Source organism: Equus caballus, chromosome 6 (assembly GCF_041296265.1).
Source record: "Equus caballus isolate H_3958 breed thoroughbred chromosome 6, TB-T2T, whole genome shotgun sequence".
Classification (NCBI taxonomy): domain Eukaryota; kingdom Metazoa; phylum Chordata; class Mammalia; order Perissodactyla; family Equidae; genus Equus; species Equus caballus.
The window spans coordinates 69,177,485-69,198,170 of record NC_091689.1 but is presented as its reverse complement, the minus strand read 5'-3'; the positions used below and the strand labels follow the sequence as shown (position 1 = coordinate 69,198,170).

At 40.1% G+C, this 20,686-nt stretch overlaps 1 long non-coding RNA gene across 1 annotated transcript in view; it reads right to left on the bottom strand.

Moving 5' to 3' along the window:
* Window positions 1-20,686, bottom strand: part of LOC106783295 (uncharacterized) — a 48,556-nt gene that overhangs the window by 7,899 nt on the left and 19,971 nt on the right. Inside the window, exons 4-5 of the long non-coding RNA XR_011440019.1 lie at window positions 9,025-9,156; window positions 7,660-7,823 (exon numbers count right to left, since the gene is read on the bottom strand). This is a non-coding gene — a long non-coding RNA (uncharacterized lncRNA). The remainder of the gene's footprint in view (window positions 1-7,659; window positions 7,824-9,024; window positions 9,157-20,686) is intronic.

Genomic DNA, 20,686 nt, shown 5'->3' with positions numbered 1-20,686 from the left:
CCTAGAACCACGGAAGCGGAGCACACAAACCCAACGCCTGTGCCACCGGGCCGGCCCCAAGTCAGGTGCCCTTGTTGGGAACTCCCCCAACCCCTCAGGGGGCCAGCCAGCATGCTAATCAGAAAGTGCACTCTATAAATGCTTTATCTTTAATAAGCATGGAGACTGTTAATTAGCATCATTATGTTAGAAAAGAGTTCTCACTGGTAAAATTGATGGCAGTCAAGATATGTAGATTGCTGAAGTCTTTGAGCCACTCTTGGCAGGAACAGAGTATAAGAATCTAGAATGTTCTGGAGCTTGGTCCCTAAGGCATGGCGTCCATATCTTAACCCCTAAGCCTCTTATGTCCAGCCATTGATTTAGAGGATTCAGCTGCCTGAAGACAGTGATGAAGTTAGTCGAATCCTGCCTCCAGAATACTGACACTGCTGCCTCAGAATGAACCTTTTATGAAGGTGTACTCCAGCACCTAAGAGAACAGACTGGGCCTTCATCTAACCAAAGAGAACAGATCGTATGAACTGTTGTGTGCCTGCTTGCTGATAAGTGCGCACTCAATAAATATCTGTATGGGTGACCTAACTTTGTCTGAATCTTGCTTTCACTACAACGTGGTAGTGAGGGATGGGGGCGTAGCTAACTCTGACCTACCTCTAACTAAGGGCAGTTGCCCATATCTATCAAGATATAACTTAAAAATTGTGTAAGTCCAAATTGTTGTATGTCAACAACTATGTCCAATATTCATTTCACTCCTCCTCCTTTGTGTAAAAGTCATGATTGACCGTTCGAGGGGATCGCTCTTGATCAAGTCTTTGAGGGCAATTCATAAGTAGTACCTCTCTTCCCACCTGGGTTCTGGACCATTTGAGAAATATTACAAAGGAATAAGACAGATGGAAACTCAAACATTACTATTAGTACTGATAAAGTGTAGTTTGGAAGATGAAGCTTTGTGGGGAAGACAAAATGATCATATTAACTCCCTCTGCTCCAGTCTAGACCTTAAGATAGCCCACCCGAGGGTAAGTTTGGGACAACAGAGCAGATACAGACACCTAGTGGCTGCCTTCATTGGGCTGGGAAACGAGGAGGGGAAAAATAGACCAGAACCTCCATGCTTGGGACCTTTGATAATTTAGCCTTACCCAATTAAGAAATGAGACCCCGTGGCTGTAGCTCACCACACAGGCAAAATACCCAATCCACAGAGAGAACACTGAGGGATGGAATAAGTGGACTTATCTTGATACACCTAGTGTTCAGGCAAAAGGCAAGAATCAGCCACTCTCCAGCAACTTCCCTGACCCAGCTCAGCCAGTCCCCCACCAGTCACACCTGTGGGGCAGAGGAAGAAGGATATCCAGGATGAGACTGTGAGTCTGGGACCTCCCCATAGTCCCATGCCATGGCACTCAAGGCACAGTATCCAGCTGCCCATGGCCAACCCCACTGGCAACCCTGCCACCACCAGGGTATTGTTAGGAAGCAGATCTATTTTCTGCATCAGCTTGTGAAGGAATTCTCACTCTGTGCTACTTCCAGACTTGAAGAGCTCTTTCTATCTGCTCTTAGCTCTTCTTTTATGCAAACATAAACTCAAATTAAGAATGTGAAATTAAAGTTATCCCCACTTTACAGATAATGAAACAGCAAAGCTCATCTTAATTATCAAAATCAGGACCGAGTCTATTTAGCAAAAACTCTAAGGTTTTCCAAAACTTAATATTTACCTCTAGAGATCAAGTAGAAAAAAAAAATATGTAAAAATCATACAGTGCAGGGGGCCAGCCCCCTGGCCCGGTGGTTAAGTGCACAAGTTCCACTTCTTGGCGGCCCAGGGTTCACCGGTTTGGATCCTGGGTGTGGACATGGCACTGCTTGACAAAAGCCATGCTGTGATAGGCGTCCCACATATAAAATAGAGGAAGATGGGCACGGATATTAGCTCAGGGCCAGTCTTCCTCAGCAAAAAGAGGAGGATTGGCAGTGGTTAACTCAGGGCTAATCTTCCTCAAAAAAAAAAAATCATACAGTGTGTGCTTTAGATAAATATAAAAGGAAATTGTATTTTAAGTGAATTTCCTTCACAAAAAAAGAACCAGATTTATAATGTTATTTTATACACTGTTGGTTCATTAGATTATGACATAAATATGGCTCAGCTGTTGTCTATTTTAGCAAAATAGACTTAAGGTTCATGGAATGAACTGAGTCATCACTGTGGCTTCTATCGAGAACAAAATCAAAGTTGAGATATAACCATGGAAGCATTTTAAGTGTGAGAATTTTAATGAATATCTACATTTTGTATAGAAAAAAAGAGTAACATTCAAAAACATGGCAAATTGCTTAGTGCTTGCAGTAGACCTTTGAGAGCATATGGTCAAAGAATTTAAGAGCATTTTGGTCAAAAAGCATGTAGAGATTGGCCAGGATCTTGTTGTTATTTTAGGGATCTCCACAAGAAAGGAAATAATACTGGATAATGAGAGTCATTATAAGTGTAAGTCTAGACATACGTGGGGGACCAGAATTGGCCACCCCAAAGTGTCTCTCTTTTCCTTGCCTTGATTTTTTTTTTTTTTTTTTGAGGAAGATTATCCCTGACCTAACTAACATCAGCTGCCAATCCTCCTCTTTTTGCTGAGGAAGACTGACCCTGAGCTAACATCCGTGCCCATCTTCCTCCACTTTATATGTGGGATGCCTACCACAGCATGGCTTGCCAAGTGGTGCCATGTCTGCACCCAGGATCTGAGCCGGTGAACCCCAGGCCACCAAAGCAGAACGTGAGAACTTAACAGCTGCACCACCAGGCCAGCCCTGCCTTGATTATTTTTAAGAACAAAAGACTCTGAAAGAAACTTTGACCTTCCCCCTAACTGTCTAAAAGAAATTTAAAATAAAGGCCTGTCCCCAGGACAGGGTATCACCATAGATAACTCTGGGTATCAGTAGACTGGGAGGATCCTAGCTAAGCCCACTCTCATCAAAGTTCTGTTTACCAAACATTTGCTTTTCCATCTCCATGTGAAAATTGCCTTCCTCCCCTCTGAAGCCCCAAACCACCACCCCCAACATCCTCCTTTGTCTTTAGCTGAAGATGGTATTTAAGATGAGAGCCTCCGCCATTTTGGTGAGTTGCTCAATTTTCCTGAGTGTCTCCCATGTACATGTGTTATAAGCTTTGTTTGATTTTTTCCTGTTATTCTGTCTCACATCAATTTAATTCATAGGCCAGCCAGAAGGTAGAGGATATGTCTTCCTCCTCCACACATACTCCTGGTTTTTTCCATGCAAGGAATTCTTCCTCTCCAAACCATCTCTGTGAATTTAGGGAAACAACCACAAGCACAGAGCACTGTCCCTTAGATAACTGGAAAGAAAGCTAATATTTGTTGAGAAGATAGTATATATCAGGCATTGCACATATTCAACTTTTTTCGACTACATATCTGTGAAGTATTATCCCCATTTTACAGAGGACAAAACTGACATTCATTAAGTAAAGATATACAACCAGCAGAGCCAGAATCTAAACCCAGGTTTGCCTTCTATCAAGTTCTCTGCCCTTTCTGGGCCTCTTCTACTTCAGACGTAGGCGTAAACCAAGACCTGCTCTTTGACCAGATGCCACCTCTGAGCTCAGATTGTGGCTTCCGAAGATGCGTATAGAAAAAGAGGGGGCCGGCCCCATGGCTGAGTGGTCAAGTTTGTGCCCTCTGCTTCAGTGGCCCAGGGTTTCACCTGTTCAAATCCTGGGCTGGGACACGGCACCGCTCATCAAGCCATGCTGAGGCGGCGTCCCACACACCACAACTAGAAGGATCCACAACTGAAAATACACAACTATGTACCGGGGGGCTTTGGGGAGAAAAATAAAATCTTTAAAAAAAAAAAGAAAAGAAAAGAAAAGGAGGGGTGTAGAAAAGGAGAAGTGAGGAAGAGAGAAGTATCAAAATTTAAACTCAGAAATCCAGTCCAGGGGTCAACAACTTCTTGCTGTAAATGGCCAGATAGTAAACATTTTAGGTTTTGCAGACTATATGATCTCTTTCACAATCACTTAACTTGGCCCTTGTAGTGTGAAAGCAGCCATAGACAATACTTAAACCAATGGAGCAGCTGTGTTCTGATAAAACTTTATTCATGGATGCTGAAATTTGAATTTCTTAAAATTTTCCCATGCCACAAAATAGATTTCTTTCGTTTTTTTCAACCATTTAAAAATATAAAACCACTCTTGGTTTATGAGCTGTACAGAAACAGGCACTGGGCCAGTTTTGGCCAAAAATTCAGTTTGCCAACCCCTACTCTAGGCTGAACCAGCCCTCAACTAGCAACTGTTCAACCAGACATTCTTGTTATCCAAACTTCTATGAGTTTCTTTCTTCTCAACGATCTGCTCTCTTCCTTTTCCTTACTTTTACCTCATCTTTTGCTATTAATTACTTTACATTATTCCATTTAAATAAAACCTCCTATGCTGACATACAAACTTAGAGAAATAAAAAAAATTAGGGCAGTGATTATTTCACAGCATGTGGGAGTTAAAGTTAACTTATCCAGTCATTGACAATGTATTATGGCTCAGGCAGTAGGCCTGGTTCTGGAAATAAGATTCAGTCCTGGGCTCACCAACGATAGCAGAAAACTCATACGAAAGACGCCAATCGAGCATTTTATCTATCAGGTATTTTGAAAGCAGCGAGACCTACTGTACAAAGAGAAGTCTTTAACAAAATTAAGCAAACTGATGAGCAAACAGCAAAACCTAAATCCCTTTGCAACAAATGGCTAAAAGCAGTAGATCTGAGATTTTTAAAAGGGTTACTTATTAACTAGGCCTAATGACACAGGAGGATCTATATTCAAATAACATGATTTTAGTCCAACAAACACTGAATCTGTGCTACAATTGTTATTACCGATGTTCCTTTTTCTTTTCAAAGTTTTTTTCTTAATTGCTGTGTTCTCTTGAGTGTTTTTACATCCATGTTGAGACTAATCTTTTTATAAGCATGAAATTCCTCCTTTGTAAGGTGATGTTAATAGGAAAAGCATGATTCGGTTTGAAGTAACTTCATAGTAATCTTTATGAAAGCTATGCAATCCTTCAGAGAGACACACTTTTATCTTTTGAGATATTCACTAACGAAAATTTGCTGCGATAACCCCCAGTATAGCTACTGTAATGAATACATCAAGAAAATGAACTAGAAGCTGCTATGTTTGAGGATTTACGACAGTAGACATGTTGTTATACTGCAAAGTAGGAATAGACAGTTCATTTGTACACTTGTCACACTTCTCTCTGGGAAGTGTTGTCAAAAGAAAAACAGGCTCTGAAAATGAATGAACAGGGCGGTGGGGAGGGGGGTGAAGCGGGGGGGAGGACGCTGAATGCAAAGAAGAGCTTCACTCTGTGGTATCTGGTTTCTGGCAGCAGCAGGAAATGTTCAATCTGCCAGTTGGAGACTCCTTGCCAGTGAAGTGACATTCTCTGCTGTCAGTACCCTTTGAGTGAGAGTAAAAAGCCCCCCCCCCAGAATCCTTCAAGAAAAGCAATATCCTTGTCACTCGTCAATGCCTTTGACAGGCTAGAGGACAACCTGTCAGCTAGCTGGTGGTATTAAATTAATGAACATTGCCGTTGAAAGGAAAAAAAAAATTACAATTTAGCATAGAATAATCAATGAAGAAGCTTACCAAGGTTTGGTTTTTTTACGTTGTTAAAATGTGCCCATTGCTAATGTGTTGGGTATGGGAGCAGCTAGAAAGTATTCCTCCACCCTATCAATCCAACAAGACTTCTCATCAAGAGAAAGGCCTTTTATTTAACATCTCATGTACGATCACAGCAAATAGAAAGGATGTCCCACAGGTTGGCTTTTCCATATGCTCATGGAGGAGCAGAAAGAAAGGCTTTCTTTGGCCATATTCCTCCAGAAGTAAATTTAAAAGAGGGTAAAACAAAATTTTTAAGTGTTGAATTTCTTTGAAGTAGATCACCATCTTAAACAAGAAGTCTGTGAATATTTTAATAAGTTTATATACTGAGCTACCTAAAACAAATTTCAGGAATAACTCTTCAACCTGTAGCGAGTATCCCCTATTTCCTCCTCCTCAGCTCAGCGGAGGCATCATTCATTCATCACGGCCCTCATTCCTGAAATTCCATCTCAATCATCCTAACACTGTGAACTTGGGGCCGGCCAGTGGCCGAGTGGTTAAGTTCGTGCGCTCTGCTTTGGCAGCCCAGGGTTTCACCACTTCAGATCCTGGGCTCGACATGGCACCGCTCATCAAGCCATGCTGAGGCGGCATCCCACATGCCACAACTAGAGGGACCCACAACTAAAAGTATACAACTACGTACTGGGGGGCTTTGGGGAGAAGAAGGAAAAATAAAATCTTTAAAAAAATCTCATCTAACACTATGAACTTTTCAGAGAAGCCCCTGAATTGCAATCCATTTGCTCTCCCTGCCTTGTGGCAGTGCTTAACTAAGTAGCTCTCCCAATAAAGAAAGATTTTTCTTTAAGGAAGCCTGTGGCAGAGCCTCCTATTGGCTCATTCAGTCCCAGTTCCAAACCCTTCTTACTTGCCATCCTGACCTCTAGATGCTGGAAAACTAAGAACTCAGTTTCCTAGACTCCCTTGTGGACCAGCTACATACACGACCCAGGTTTTGCCAAGCCAGCTTGGGAGACTTGGAAAGTGAAAAAGTCCCAGGAGGAGGCAGCTGCACGGCAGCCGACTGGCTCCTGTGGCGGAGGCATTTGATTCTTCCACGGCTGCTGTGGCAGGATACGCCTCCCCGCGCCCTAGCATCGTGGGCGCCCGGTGCTTACAAGCGCAAGTAGCCATGGGATTTCTGTGTTGACAGTCCATGGTGTGGTTGGGTATTTCTGAGCTGTGCAGCATTTAACTTGGTCCCTGGCGCTCTTGAAAATTCTGTAAGCTACCTTATACCCTGAAAGAAATGCCCTTCTGCTTAAATGAACTAGAGTGCACTACTTTGTTTGCAGCTAAGAACCCTGACAAATACAAGCCTGTCTCTCGAAAGTCAAGGGCATATTTGAGATCCAGTAGATGTAGATGTAAAAACTGGCTCTACTAACTGCTAGCTGAGAGGCCTTGGGCAAATGCCCCAACCTCTCTGTGCTTACGTTTTCTCTGCTATAAAAGGGGTGGGGGAGAAGGCTAATACCTACCACACTGGGCCTCTGTGAAGAGTCAGTGAGGTAAGGTCTATATATATCTGGTATGTGAGTGTGTTTGGGGGGGAGGGGGAGCCTTGACACGTAGTAGGTCCTTCCTGCATCGTTTCCCATATTTTAAAAACATAATATTCATGTTGGAGTAAACTATCAACTCTTTAGAGAAAAGTGCAGGTGGACATCCAGTGGTGGGCAGGGCAAAGTATAGAGCTCAAAGCTACAACAAAAGGAAAACTAAAATTCCCAGAGACGTTGGGCCAGGGATGTGTGAATGTGAGGTCCCAATAAGTGTCAGATGAGACAGTACCCAGAAATGAGACCAGACTGGTGTGCTAAAAAGAGAAATTAACTCCAAGTTAGAACTGATGCTTTTGCAAGGAAAAGAAAACCCAACTTTAGGCTTAAACAAATAATAGATAAATTTTCTCACAAGTCCAGAGGCAGGTTGTTGCTGGCATCAGTTCAGCTGCAAAATGATGCCATAAGGGACTCAGCTCTCTTCCCACTCTGCTGTGCTTAGCCTGCTGGCTTTTGTCCTCATGCTGTCATCTGGAAGTTGCAGGAGGTCTGCTTCTGCTGTTCCAGGCATTCCCCCTGTTCAAGGGAATAAAAACGGGGAGGGGGCAAGAGCTTTTTCCTTAGATGCCTTTGTCTTGTTTTTGAGGAAGAATATCCCTCCCAGATCAGCTCCACTTCCCTTTCATTTGCCAGAATTGGCTCATGTATCTCCTTTAGATAAATTATTAGCCCAGGGAACAAAATCATAGGAACACATTAATTTTAAAAATATGTGTCAGTTGTGTGGTTTAGAAAAGGACAGCAAGACACTCCTGTTTCAAAGAAGTGGACAAATAAGGGTGAATTGAAGCAATAAAGTCAGGCTCTCTTTTTCCTTCTTAGCCCTGGAATTCTTGTGCAGTGCCAAAGAGAGGAGCCTTTCTCATAACCATACATAGCCCTGGCCCTGAGATCCACTGGGAATCCAACAGCGAGCTGGCAGAGAGATGGATGTAAGCCCCAGGAATGAATGAGCTTTGACTAAAAAGGCATAATGGTAATAGAACCAATCTCCAAATTGGAGACAATATCCTTTTTTTTTGTTTTGAGGAAGATCAGCCCTGAGCTAACATCTGCTGCCAATCCTCCTCTTTTTGCTGAGGAAGACTGGCCCTGAGCTAACATCCATGCCCATCTTCCTCTACTTTAGATATGGGATGCCTACAAAAGCATGGCTTGATGAGTGGTGCCATATCCGCACCCGGGATCCGAACCGGCGAACCCTGGGCTGCCAAAGCGGAAGGGTGACCTTAACTGCTGCACCACAGGGCCGGTCCTGGAGACAATATCTTAAATTTAGTCCAAAAGTTGTGTGTGTCCAAAGTCCAAAGTTGTGTGTGTGTGTGTGTGTGTGCATGTATGTTGTTAGAGAGGGGTTTGCTTCATGTATGATCCAGGTTGGAACCAGTAGTTAAGGAATCTGTTCTGATGGGGACCTTGGTGTAAGAGTCAATGGGTACTAGCAAAACTTGCTGTCAAAATCATGCCTCCATTGTGGATTCAGGGATAGCCCGGACACAGGACAAAGCTGGGGCTTCTGGGAGCTGAGGCCAACTCCAGTGGGAAGAAGAGTGAAGGCTAACAAGAGCTATTGGGGATATGGTCCATCACCAAAGGGGCTGGTTAATGGCAGGACTCAAATCCTAGTAGGCACTTAAGAAGAATCCCATTCAATCAAATTAGACACATAAAACGTGGGATGAGGAACAAGAAGGAAAGCTGTACCTCTGAAACTTACCCTGGGCTCAGTTAAGCAGATCTACTCTAGATCCTATGCAGGTGTGATGTTGGGGGTCCTAAACCAGTCGGATTTCTTTCTCATTGACTTGGAGACGGTACAGGCCCAAAGCAAGGCTGGGACACTCAGCCGCTGAAGGAGAGAAAGATGGTGACTTCAACAAATTGAGCATCTGTGATATGCCAAACACTTTCTAAGTGCTGGGGATACAATAGTAGGCAAAAGAGATGCAATCTCTGCCCTCATGGAGTCCACTGGTTTCCCTGGAACAACTGTGGGAGAAAAAAGGTAACTACTGGCCAAGGCCACAGCTTACCAAGGCTTCAGCATCTCTGATCCCCTTCCCCTGAACTGGGAAGAAATATGAGTCCCATATAGGGATTAAAGGTGTGCAAGATTTGATCCTCGTCTTCAAGGACCTGACAGCCTAAGGGAAAGTTTCACTGAGGAGATTCTTCCAGGAGACTTCTAAAGAGACATAACCACTAACACTCAGACGGTGACAGCTTCAGGAAACCAGCACCCCCGCCTCTCAGAGAGTGTTCCCACCCTTTCACATAGGGCAGGGGCTATCCTTACTTGAGTACAGGGCAAGTCAACTGGGGCACCCTGTGCATACCACTTGCCCTCCACCTCTGCTTCTTACCAGTCAGGTTTTCAGAGTCTGATATTCCTCTGGCAAACCGTGGGCATTATGTGGTTAACTGATGACCCATATACATCAAGAAAAGGAGAGCTGCTGATACATGTCATTAACAATCAAACCCTCATGAAGGTGTCTACACTTCTAACAGCGGTGGTCAGGGCTCTGCTCTTTGTCTAAGCTATCTGTCATGTGCCTGAAAACACTTTCCTGCCAGGACTGTTTGCCTTACTAACCCAAAACCTCAATGACAAATATGAACAGAGGCATGAAAAACAGTTCAGAAATGCAAACTCACTCACGCAAACCCCCCCTTTCTCATTCCATTCACCAGAGAGGCTGTTAAAGCATATGTCATCAGGGCACATGTAACTTTCAGACAACACTCAGTTTTCCAAGGTGGTTGGGAATTAACATGCGTTATTAAAATCAACAATCCAGAGAGAAATTTACTATTTAACTAATTGTAATGCTGAATGACCAGCAAATAGTGAAATCGACGGATTTAGTTAAGTTTCCATTATGTTGTTTACTGACTAAGCAGTCAGCTAATGAGGAACACATTAATTATTGGTAAAATAGCCATAAATCAAAAGAAGGAAGAAAGGAAATAGGGTTTAGCTAATCCACAATACAGATAGCCAGTCTCTGAATTTACATTAATTAATATGCAATTCAGGTGTAATTGATTGTTGATCAAGAATTCAACACAGAAGATAATTAATGTCAAGTCCATGTCATATAATCCGTTTCCCTTTCCAAGGGTCTGTAGTCCCTGTTAAAAGGCAAAATGTGTAGCATTAGCAATTTCCAGAAAAAAAAAATCTTTGAAAATATGGTACAATATATAAATTAAAATCATATTGAAATACCATTTCTCATCTATCTTTTGGCAAAACTCCAAAATTTGACATTATAATCTGTTAGCAAGTTTGTGGGAAAACTAGGGCTGTCTCATACATTTCTGATGGGAATGCAAAATAGTTCAGGCTTTTAGAGGGGGAATTTGTCAATAGACAACAAACTCACAAATGCATTTATCTTTTGGTCTAGTATTCCCATTTCTAGTAGTCTATCCCAAAGATACAAGTGTAAATAAACAAAAAATATTTGCTTATATGTGCAGAATGAATCAATGGAAAGTTAATGAAATATTGATAGAAATAGTTACCCATGAGGGAATAGGATGGAAGGGATAGTAAAGGAAATGAGACTTGTCTGAATGTGGTTATTTAGTTTTAACTTTGGAATAATAAAAATTTTTATACGATAATAAACTAAATTAAATTAAAAATCAATGTCTAGAAATTGAAAATAAATGAGAATTAATGAATCTAACTATATTACACAGCATTATTACTGAACATCCTCAGTGGGATATATTCTAAGGATAAGAAGAACTGTAACAAAAAAATCGTGAACTTCATTCAGTATTCTTAATGTTAGTAATGATATTAATATTGATATTTTGATACAAATATATGTATATTATAGGCTAAAACAAGTAATTATGCTAATGATGTTAGAAGCCAGGGTTTTCAACATGAGAAAACAGATACAAGTAAATGAAATCAAAGGTTTTAAGTGAAAACCCAGTAATCTAAAACTTAAATTGGAAATATCAGTGTGTAATCTTGATTTCTTCCTGGTACAACTCAATGAAAAGCCCTAGAAACAATGACGATCCAGTAGCAATGAACATTCCTAAAATCTAGATTGCAGTCTTCAAATATCATTCCTCATGTAAAAAAAGGCAACTAAAGTTAATAAGTAAGTTTGGCAAAGTCATAGGACACAAGGCTATTATACAAAAATCAATTTCATTTCTATATTTTAGCAAGAAACAAGTGGAAACTGAAATTTAAAATATCATTTACAGTAACATCCAAAACATGAAATACTTAAAAAACATTTTAACAAAATATGTATGAGGCCTGTACACTGAAAACTACAAAACATTTCTGAGAGAAATTAAAGAAGATCTAAATAAATAGAAATGTATGCTATGTCAATAGATGGGAACAGTCAATACTGTTAAAATGTCAATGCTCCCCAAGTTGATCTATAGATTCAATGCAATTCCAATTAAAATTCCAGGAGACTCTTTTGTAGATATTGACAAGCTACAACTAATATGGAAGTGCAAAGAAGCTAACAATTTTGAAAAAGAAAAACAAAATTCAAAGACTTACACTACTTGATTTCAAGACTTACTATAAAGCTAGAGTCATTGAGACAATTTTATATTAGCATAAGGGTAGACCTATAGATCAATGGAACACAACAGAGAGTCCAGAGATAGACCCATGCATATGTGATCAATTGATTTGCAAAAATGATGCTAAGGTAATTCAATGAGGGAAGAACAATCTTTTCAACAAATGGTGCAGGAATAGCAGCATATCCATATAGGAAAACAATGAACCACAATCCTTACCTCACACCATACACAAAAATTAACTCAAAATGGATCATAGACCTAAGATAACAGCTAAAACCATAAAATTTCAAGAAAACATAGGGAAAAAATATTTACAATCTTGGGATAGGGAAAGATATCTTAAGACATAAAAAAAAGAAACCATAAAAGAAATAATCGATAAGTTGGACTACCATAAAAGAAATCATTGATAAATTGGACTTCATTAAAACATAAAACTTCTGCTCTTTGAAAGACACAATTAAGGACATTAAATGGTAAGCCAAATATTGGGGGAAATATTCACAATACATATATCTGTCAAAGGACTTGTATTCAGAATACGTATTTTAAAAAAGAAACCCTTACAACTTAATATTAACAAGATGACCCAACTTTTTTAAATGGATGAAAGATTTGAACAGACACTTTCACCAAAGAAGATAGCTGAATGGTCAATCAGCACATGAAAAGATGCTCAAAATCATTAGTCATCAGTGAAATGCAAATTAAATCCACAGTGAAATACTACTGTACCCTTATTAGAATAGCTAAAATTAAGTACCATTTCTCACTAAAAGGCAGCAAACCTGATCCGTGTCTGGGGCAGAAAAGGTACAAGATTAGCTTGGAGGAAAGATGCTATCAAAAGCTAATAATGAGGACACATCAAAAAACAGAAAAAACCCAAGAACTTGAAGAGGCTCCCATTGGTCAATAATGAGATAATTTGATCATCAAAAAGAATTATGATTCCAAGTGATAAAAATGAATTAAAAATATAAAAAGGCAGAATTTTTTTAAGGAATAGAAAGGAAAAAAATAAGACTTCATGGACACAATTAAAGGTTGCCGGACATCAACTCATTCCTTTAAAAATTGATAATTAAAGGGAAAGAACTGAGAATTCATATAGCTTTTCCAGTATGAACAGTATTTCCTGGAGATCAAATAGCTCTAGCAGATAAGAGGTTTATATTAGATTTAGAAAATCAACATTTTGCAACTCCGGAGGAAATGACTCAAATAATGGTTATCAATGGATGATAAAATTATTACGTAAAAGATCAATGGAAAACTTTACAATAAAAGGATCAGGTTGGGCCAGCCCCATTGCGGAGTGATTAAGTTCACGTGCTCTGCTTCAGTGGCCCAGGGTTTCGCTGGTTCGGATCCTGGGCGCCGATATGGCACTGTTTGTCAGGCCATGCTGAGGCAGCGTCCCACATGCCACAACTAGAAGGACCCAAAACTAAAAATACACAACAATGTACTGGGGGGCTTTGGGGAGAAGAAGAAGAAAAATAAATAAACAAAGAAAAAAGAAGATTGGCAACAGATGTTAGCTCAGGTGCCAACGTTTTAAAATAAATAAATTTAAAAATTTTTTAAATTTTTAAAAAAGGATCAAGTTGTCACTATTTGAACTCACTGATCAATCTTAGTATCCACTAAAAGTGAAACAATCAGATACTACATGCTTTTGAATATAGTGCAATATGAAGTACACACCACCACCTCCGAAATAGCCTTAAAAACAAAAAACAAACCCTTGAATGTGAATCTAATGAAGCCTGAAGTCTACAGGAAATATGGAGGATAGAGGAAAACGTTAAGGAGGAATATTTAGTCAAAAATGAGAATTTAGGACATTCTACAGGACAATTGACCCGGCTTTGTAATCGACTCAATACTATTTTAAAAAATGTGGTAGGCTATGAGAGATTAAAAGAGTCTGTGGAAAACTGATTGTAATCTAACCTTATGGAAGAATGCTGAATAACGTGACTGACCATATTTACCGTCAAGTAGATGTACTATTAGGAGCAATTGTAGAAACCACTGATAAAGAATTATAAAGAGAGTACATCAAAGTAAGCTTAATGTCATAATGTAAATTGAGTAACTACTGACTGTTCACTAAGAGTAGGATGATGCATAAGCACTGAAGCTTTAATTCCAGATAAACAGAGCTGAAATCCACCATAGGTTTGTAATCATTTGCAGGCTACCTGAATGCATACATTTTTTTTTTGATCAATAATAAAGTTAGTTAATTCTATATTTATGAATTGGTGCCTTCCTATGGGTCTTAAAATTTCTTGTTTTCCCAACAAGTTTCAAAACATTTTTAAGAGACAAAAAACACATGAGGTAAGTGGATATTTTTTTGTACGCTAATCAAACAAACCAACAATATAAAGATAATTTTAGACACTTGGAAAACCTTGAATAAAGATTTACTATTAGGCATGGGTCTTAGCAGTATCTTTTTTAATATCATGTCTCCTCAGGGAAGGGAAACACAGAAAAAATAAACAAATGGGACTACATCAAACTAAAAAGCTTCTGCATGGCAAAGGAAACCATCAACAAAATGAAAAGACAAACCCCCAACTCAGAGAAAATACTTGCAAATCATATGTCCAATAAGAGGTTAATATCCAAAATATATAAGGAACTCATACAACTCAACAACAAAAATAATGAACAAGCCAATCAAAAAATGGGCAGAGGATATGAACAGACATTTTTCAAAGAAGATATGCAGATGGCCAACACGCACATGAAAAGATGTTCAACATCTCTAGTTATTAGGGAAATGCAAATCAAAACTATAATGAGCCATTACCTCACACTCGTCAGAATGGCTATAGTTAAAAAGATGAGAAGTAAAAGTGTTGGAGAGGATGTGGAGAACAAGGAACCCTGATACACTGTTGGTTGGAAGGTATATTGGTGCAGCCACTAGGGAAAACAGGATGGAAATTTCTCAAAAAATTAAAAATAGAAATGCCATATGATCCAGCTATTCCACTTCTGAGTATTTATCCAAAGAACAACACTAATTCAAAAGGATATGTGCACCCCAATAATCATTGCAGCATTACTCACAATAGCCGTCTTGGAAGCAACTCAAGTGCTCATTAAGGGATGAATGGATAAAGAAGATGTGGTGTATATATACACAATGGAATACAACTCAGCCATAAAAAGATGAAATCGTGCCATTTGTGACAACATGGCTGGAGCTTGAGGGTATTTTGCTGAGCAAAATAAGTCAATGGAGAAAGACAATTACCATATGACTTCACTCATATGTGGATGATAAAAAAACAAACAAATACATAAATATAGAGAAAAGATTGGTGGTTAGCAGAGGCGGAGGTGGTGGGGCCATGGCAAAAGGGCTAAAGGGGCACATATATATGATGATGGATGGAAACTAGACTTTTGGTGGTGAACATGATGCAGTCTGTACAGAAGTCGAAATACAATGATGTACACCTGAAAGTTATATGATGTTATAAACCAATGTGATCTTAATAAAATAAATTTTCAAAAAAGACTCCCTATTAGAAATTTAAATATGAGTATTGGGTGATATTAAAAGATTATTGCTAATTTTGTCTCAAGGACTCCTTTGCTGCAGGCTGTCTAAGATGCTTCCATCAAACATTCTCTTTCTCTCTCCTGCACTCTGGGTCAGTCTTGCGTCAGTGGATGGCTCTGATCACTCAGTCTTCCTCAGTTCCCTCCCTATTTCCTTTCACTAACATTTCTCCTCATAAAATACTTCATGTTTAATCCCATCTTGACATCTGCATCTCAGAGGAGCCAGACTAATAGTCTTACCACTCAATCTTGCTTCACATGCCTATGTTGGTTTCTTTCTACCATTTCCATACTGCCTTCCACTTTGTGTCTTTGTAACATCCCCCAAACACCTCCCTGAAGAGAAGTGGATTTAAGATATAAAGCAGGAAGTAAATGTACAAGCATCTCACTTCCACCTGATGCACACATGAGGTGCCTCAGCATCCATCGGCTTGGTTCTATGAGTATCAGTAGAAAAGATTTAGGTTGGAACAAATTCAAGCCATGGAAATTGATTTATTCAAGGACTTTGCATATGACAAAATCTTATCCCCGCTGTGCCTGTAAGAGCCAGGCGACAGGCAGCCAAGAGATATATCCAACTTTAGCCCTAGGTCTTCTCATTCAAATAACCCTTTTATTTTGCATTCAACCAGCCCCTCTAGTATAGGCAGGCATTTAAGTCCATGATGCGCTTTTTCCACACTGATCACATAACTTTTAAGTACAACAGAGTGTTGCACGGTACAGGAAGGTTATCTCTGAAGCACAGCGAAATACACGCACATATATTCTTACTGTCCCTCTGCTTCTGGCCCCTCTCAGTTCACAACAAAGTCAATTCAGCACAGCCTATCTTTTACACACAATTTCTCGCTTCACACCAACCTCGTAAAAATCCCCAAACACCATTCTGTCATAATCTTTTGGAGGCTGTAGGGTTGGAAATTACAATCAATAGGTTCCAGAAACATAGAATCTGGGTTGAAATCCCAGGCCCATCTCTTCAGACTTTATAAACCTTACTTTCCCGGTCTGTAAATTTGGGTCTATAAATTAGGTCCCTGCCTCATAATGTTGTGAGGGTTAAATAAGATCACATTTGATACTGGTTGGCCTATGCTCAAAGCACCGTAAATGTTTACAGACATTACATCCATTTGACACCGTGGGCCAGGCATCTCCACTCACTCTTTCCTGCTCTCTACTGTCCACTCTGTTCTCAGAGACTTTTCCATGAGAGAATCATCTCCATTTCCTGGATGCCTGGGGACAGAACACATAGGAGGTAGGGTTACCAGATAAGCCCCTGGCTGAACAAAGTGAGAAAGGGTGATTTACTCAGCAAGAGACTGGTGATGGCTCCAAGGACATCAGAGCGAGGTTTTGATCACCTGGCATTCCATTTGCAAGCCATAGTAGTCAACTCTGGCTGATTTAAGCAGAAAAAAGGAGTTTATTCAACTGATATTGCATTTCTCAGATAACTGCTTGGAGGCTGGAGAACCAGGCTCAAGTCTGAGCAGCCAGCAGGTGCCAAAGAGAAAGTTCATCACACCTGTTTCTTCTGTCATTGGCTCTACAGTCAAAAGTCAAACAGGAACATTGCCAAAGCCTAGGGCACATGTCTGTGCACTGGAGATAAGATAGGCTAGGAAAATGCAGTATCTGGTATGTTGTTGTGGAAGTGAATCCTTGCCTCCAACTAAAAATCAGTGGAGAATTTCTCCTGATCATTAAGGAGTTCCATTGCTGGGTGGCCAAAAAATTGATAAACCCACCACCCAGAGCCTCCTTGCAAACATTCAGCAAAAAGAATTGAATGAGTAGTCGTAGCTATATACAGGTATGGATAGGAAACTTGTTACATGAAAGGTCTTCTTCAGGACTTTTCTGCATTAATCGTCCCCTTTCAGTCATATCTTCAACTTCTCCATATTTGTTGGTTCATCCTCTCCACTTAATTAAAAATTTTTAATTCTCTCCAATCATTAAAACATTCTTTTCTACCTGCCATCCCTGACTTAGTTCAAACACATGCGATCTCTTCCCTGGAAAATAGCCCTAGTCTGATGTGTCTGCTTCTCCTCTTGTCTTCCTTAAGCTCATCTGCCACATCTGTCAGGTTGATTTACCTAAAGTGGAAAATTTTATCATATTCCTTCTTTGCCTAAAACCCTTTAGACACTCACTCACTGTTTACTAATTAAAATTCATGTTCCTCTGTTGGTCTGCAAAGACTTCAATGAACTGGACACCCCAGGTCCCCGGTTTCATCTCCTCCTCGTTATAATCAACCTTACTCTCAGGTAATACGTAATTGCTGGTGGTCCCCTGCTCACGGCTTCCCCTCTCCCAACATTCCACTGGTAAGCTTGAGATTCATGCCATGGCTTCTGATTGTTCTCATCTCGGAATGTCTTCCCGATTGTCTTTGCTCAGCCAACTCTTGCTCTTCTAAAGCCAGCTCATTCATTGAACAGCAGCTCAGGGCCTCATCTGCCATAGAAAAAGGCCCCTGATCTCCCAGGCTGGGTGTAGCACGCTTCTCATTGCTCCTATGGCACCGCGTACACGCCTTTACCTTAGCACTTACCTTATGTGTTGGAATTTCTATTTGTGTCTTTGCCCAACCTGATAGACTCTTCCAAGACAGCTCAGAGCACCGAGCTTGGCATATAACAGGCACTCAACAAATGTCAGCTGAACTGAACTGAAGTTATTATAGCAAATTCCTTTGGAAGATGGAAGTATTAACTGGTGGTTAATTAGCATGTATGAATATAGGCATTGTGAAATTATTAAATGATTTGCCCCTCAAATAAAAATACTTGGAGAGTCAAGTGGTTTCAGCAGCATGTTTCCAGTCTACTTAATGGCTCTCCTAGCTAAGGATTCTAATTACAATATATTCTCCTCATCTGAAGTGATTGATATGTGTGGAAACCGTATGTGATCACAAGAATAGTTATAACATTAAAATTGAAAAAATCTATTAAAGATTTTTCTGCTAGCAATATTAAAATTCAGAGTACTTAAAGATTCTGATCATTCTAACATATTTATAGTGGTGAACTAAGTGAAATAGTATTCTCTGCTAAGCAGCTGCTAGCAGAGAATATTAAATTGAAAATTTTTCCCTCTGCTGCCATCTTTTGGCCGAACAACAGGAGAAAATCTTAAGAAGAAACTAAGGGAAGAAATTTTATCTTAACACATATTTGACGCTAGGCACTAGCTTAGGGAATTTCACGTGTATTATTTCATCTTATACTCATAGCAACCTTCCATAGATATTATTATCCTCCTTTTTTTTTTTTCTAAGTTTGAGGGGTTTTTTAAAAAAGTTTTTTGTGGTAAGGAAGATTGGTCCTGAGCTAACATCTGTTGCCAATCTTCCTCTTTTTGCTGAAGGAAGACTGGCTCTGAGCTAACATCTGTGCCAGTCTTCCTCTATTTTATATGTGGGACACTGCCACAGCATGGCTTAATGAGTGGTGTGTAGGTCCACACCAAGGATCTGAACCTGCAATCCCTGGGCCACCAAAGTGGAGCACATGAACTTAACCACTACGCCACCAGGTCAGCCCCTATCCTCCTTTTGACAAAGGAGAAAACTTAGTGTAGCACTGTTGGTCATCTTTCCCAAAGCAGATTTTGTTCATCGTGCAGACAAATCCTTTAAAGGAGTCTGAGCCCCTTGCCTGAGCAATCGTGGAGCTGTCGTCTTACTTGCCGAGAGATTGGTTTGAGCAGGGGCATGGAATAAAATTCTAGCCAATGAAGTCAGTGAGGGATGGTGGGGACTTTCAGGATGGTTTTCTTACCTCTTAAAAAGAAAGTCAGGGCTGGCCCAGTGGCACAGCGCTTAAGTGCACAACTTCCACTTTGGTAGCCTGGGGTTCACCGGTTTGAATCCCGGGTGCGGACATGGCACCGCTTATCAAGCCATGCTGTTGCAGGCATCCCACATATAAAGTAGAGGGAGATGGGCATGGATGTTAGCTCAGGGCCAGTCTTCCTCAGCAAAAAGAGGACGATTGGCAGCAGTTAGCTCAGGGCTAATCTTCCTCAAAAAAAGAAAAGAAAAGAAAAGAAAGTCAACCAGAGAAATATCCTTTTTTCTGCCTCTGAACATTATCACTCATCTGTCACCATGAAACTGTGGCAGCCATCTTGGAACGATGAGGGGAGCCAGCCTAAGGCATCAAACCAAAGTGCTGAGAATGAACGGATGGAAAGAACCTGGCTTCTTGATGATACCCCCGAGCAGCTGCTCTAATTCTAGACTAATTTCTACATGAGATATTAAATGTCATTTTTATTTTGGATTTCCTGTTACTTGCAACTAAACGTATCCTAACTGATTCAGAGGCTTAGTGAAATTAAATAATTTGCAAATAAAAAGATTTGAATCTAGTACATCATGCTATTATCTACCTGTTTCTTTCTTTCTTTTTTTCTGCTTTTTCTCCCCAAATCTCCCCAGCATATAGTTGTATATTTCAGTTGTAGGTCCTTCTAGTTGTGGCATGTGGGACGCCACCTCAGCATGGCTGATGAGAGGTGCCATATCCATGCCCAGGATCCAAACCCTGGGCCACCGAAGTGGAGCGTGCAAACTTAACCACTCAGCCATGGGGCTGGCCACCTGTTTCTTTCTTACATACAGAAAAGAAGCAGAAATTCTGGGTGAAGAAAAGTTAAAAATGTAACTTATTACCTAGCCAATGGAGGGTTCAAATTCCTAGAGAAGGAACATGTGATGCTTCTTTGGATCTTGAAGGAAAAAAGAAAACTATAAAGGACATTATTAGTATTAATAGGAAAATTTGCATATGGACTATATATTAGAGAATAGGATAGCTTACTGTATAAACTCTAAATTTTCTGAGTGAGATCACTATATTTGGATGCGTAGGAGAATGCCCTTGTATATAGCATCTCAAGTGAAATGTTCATTTGTTTAGAAAAGTTTAGAGAAAGGATTCACAATCACTAAATTTTCTCACAGAAATGTCCTAAGAAGCGGAATAGGGAAAAGTTTCGTTCCTTTCCTTTTTGGCAACTGAGAAAATTTGCTTTTAAAGTTTATCCTTACAATAGAATAATGGATGGATAGAGAGAGAGAGTTAAAGCAAATGTGGTAAAAATTTAATGATCTAATCTAGGTAAGTGGCATAAGGGTGTTCACTGTGGTATTCTTGCAATTTTTCTAAAGG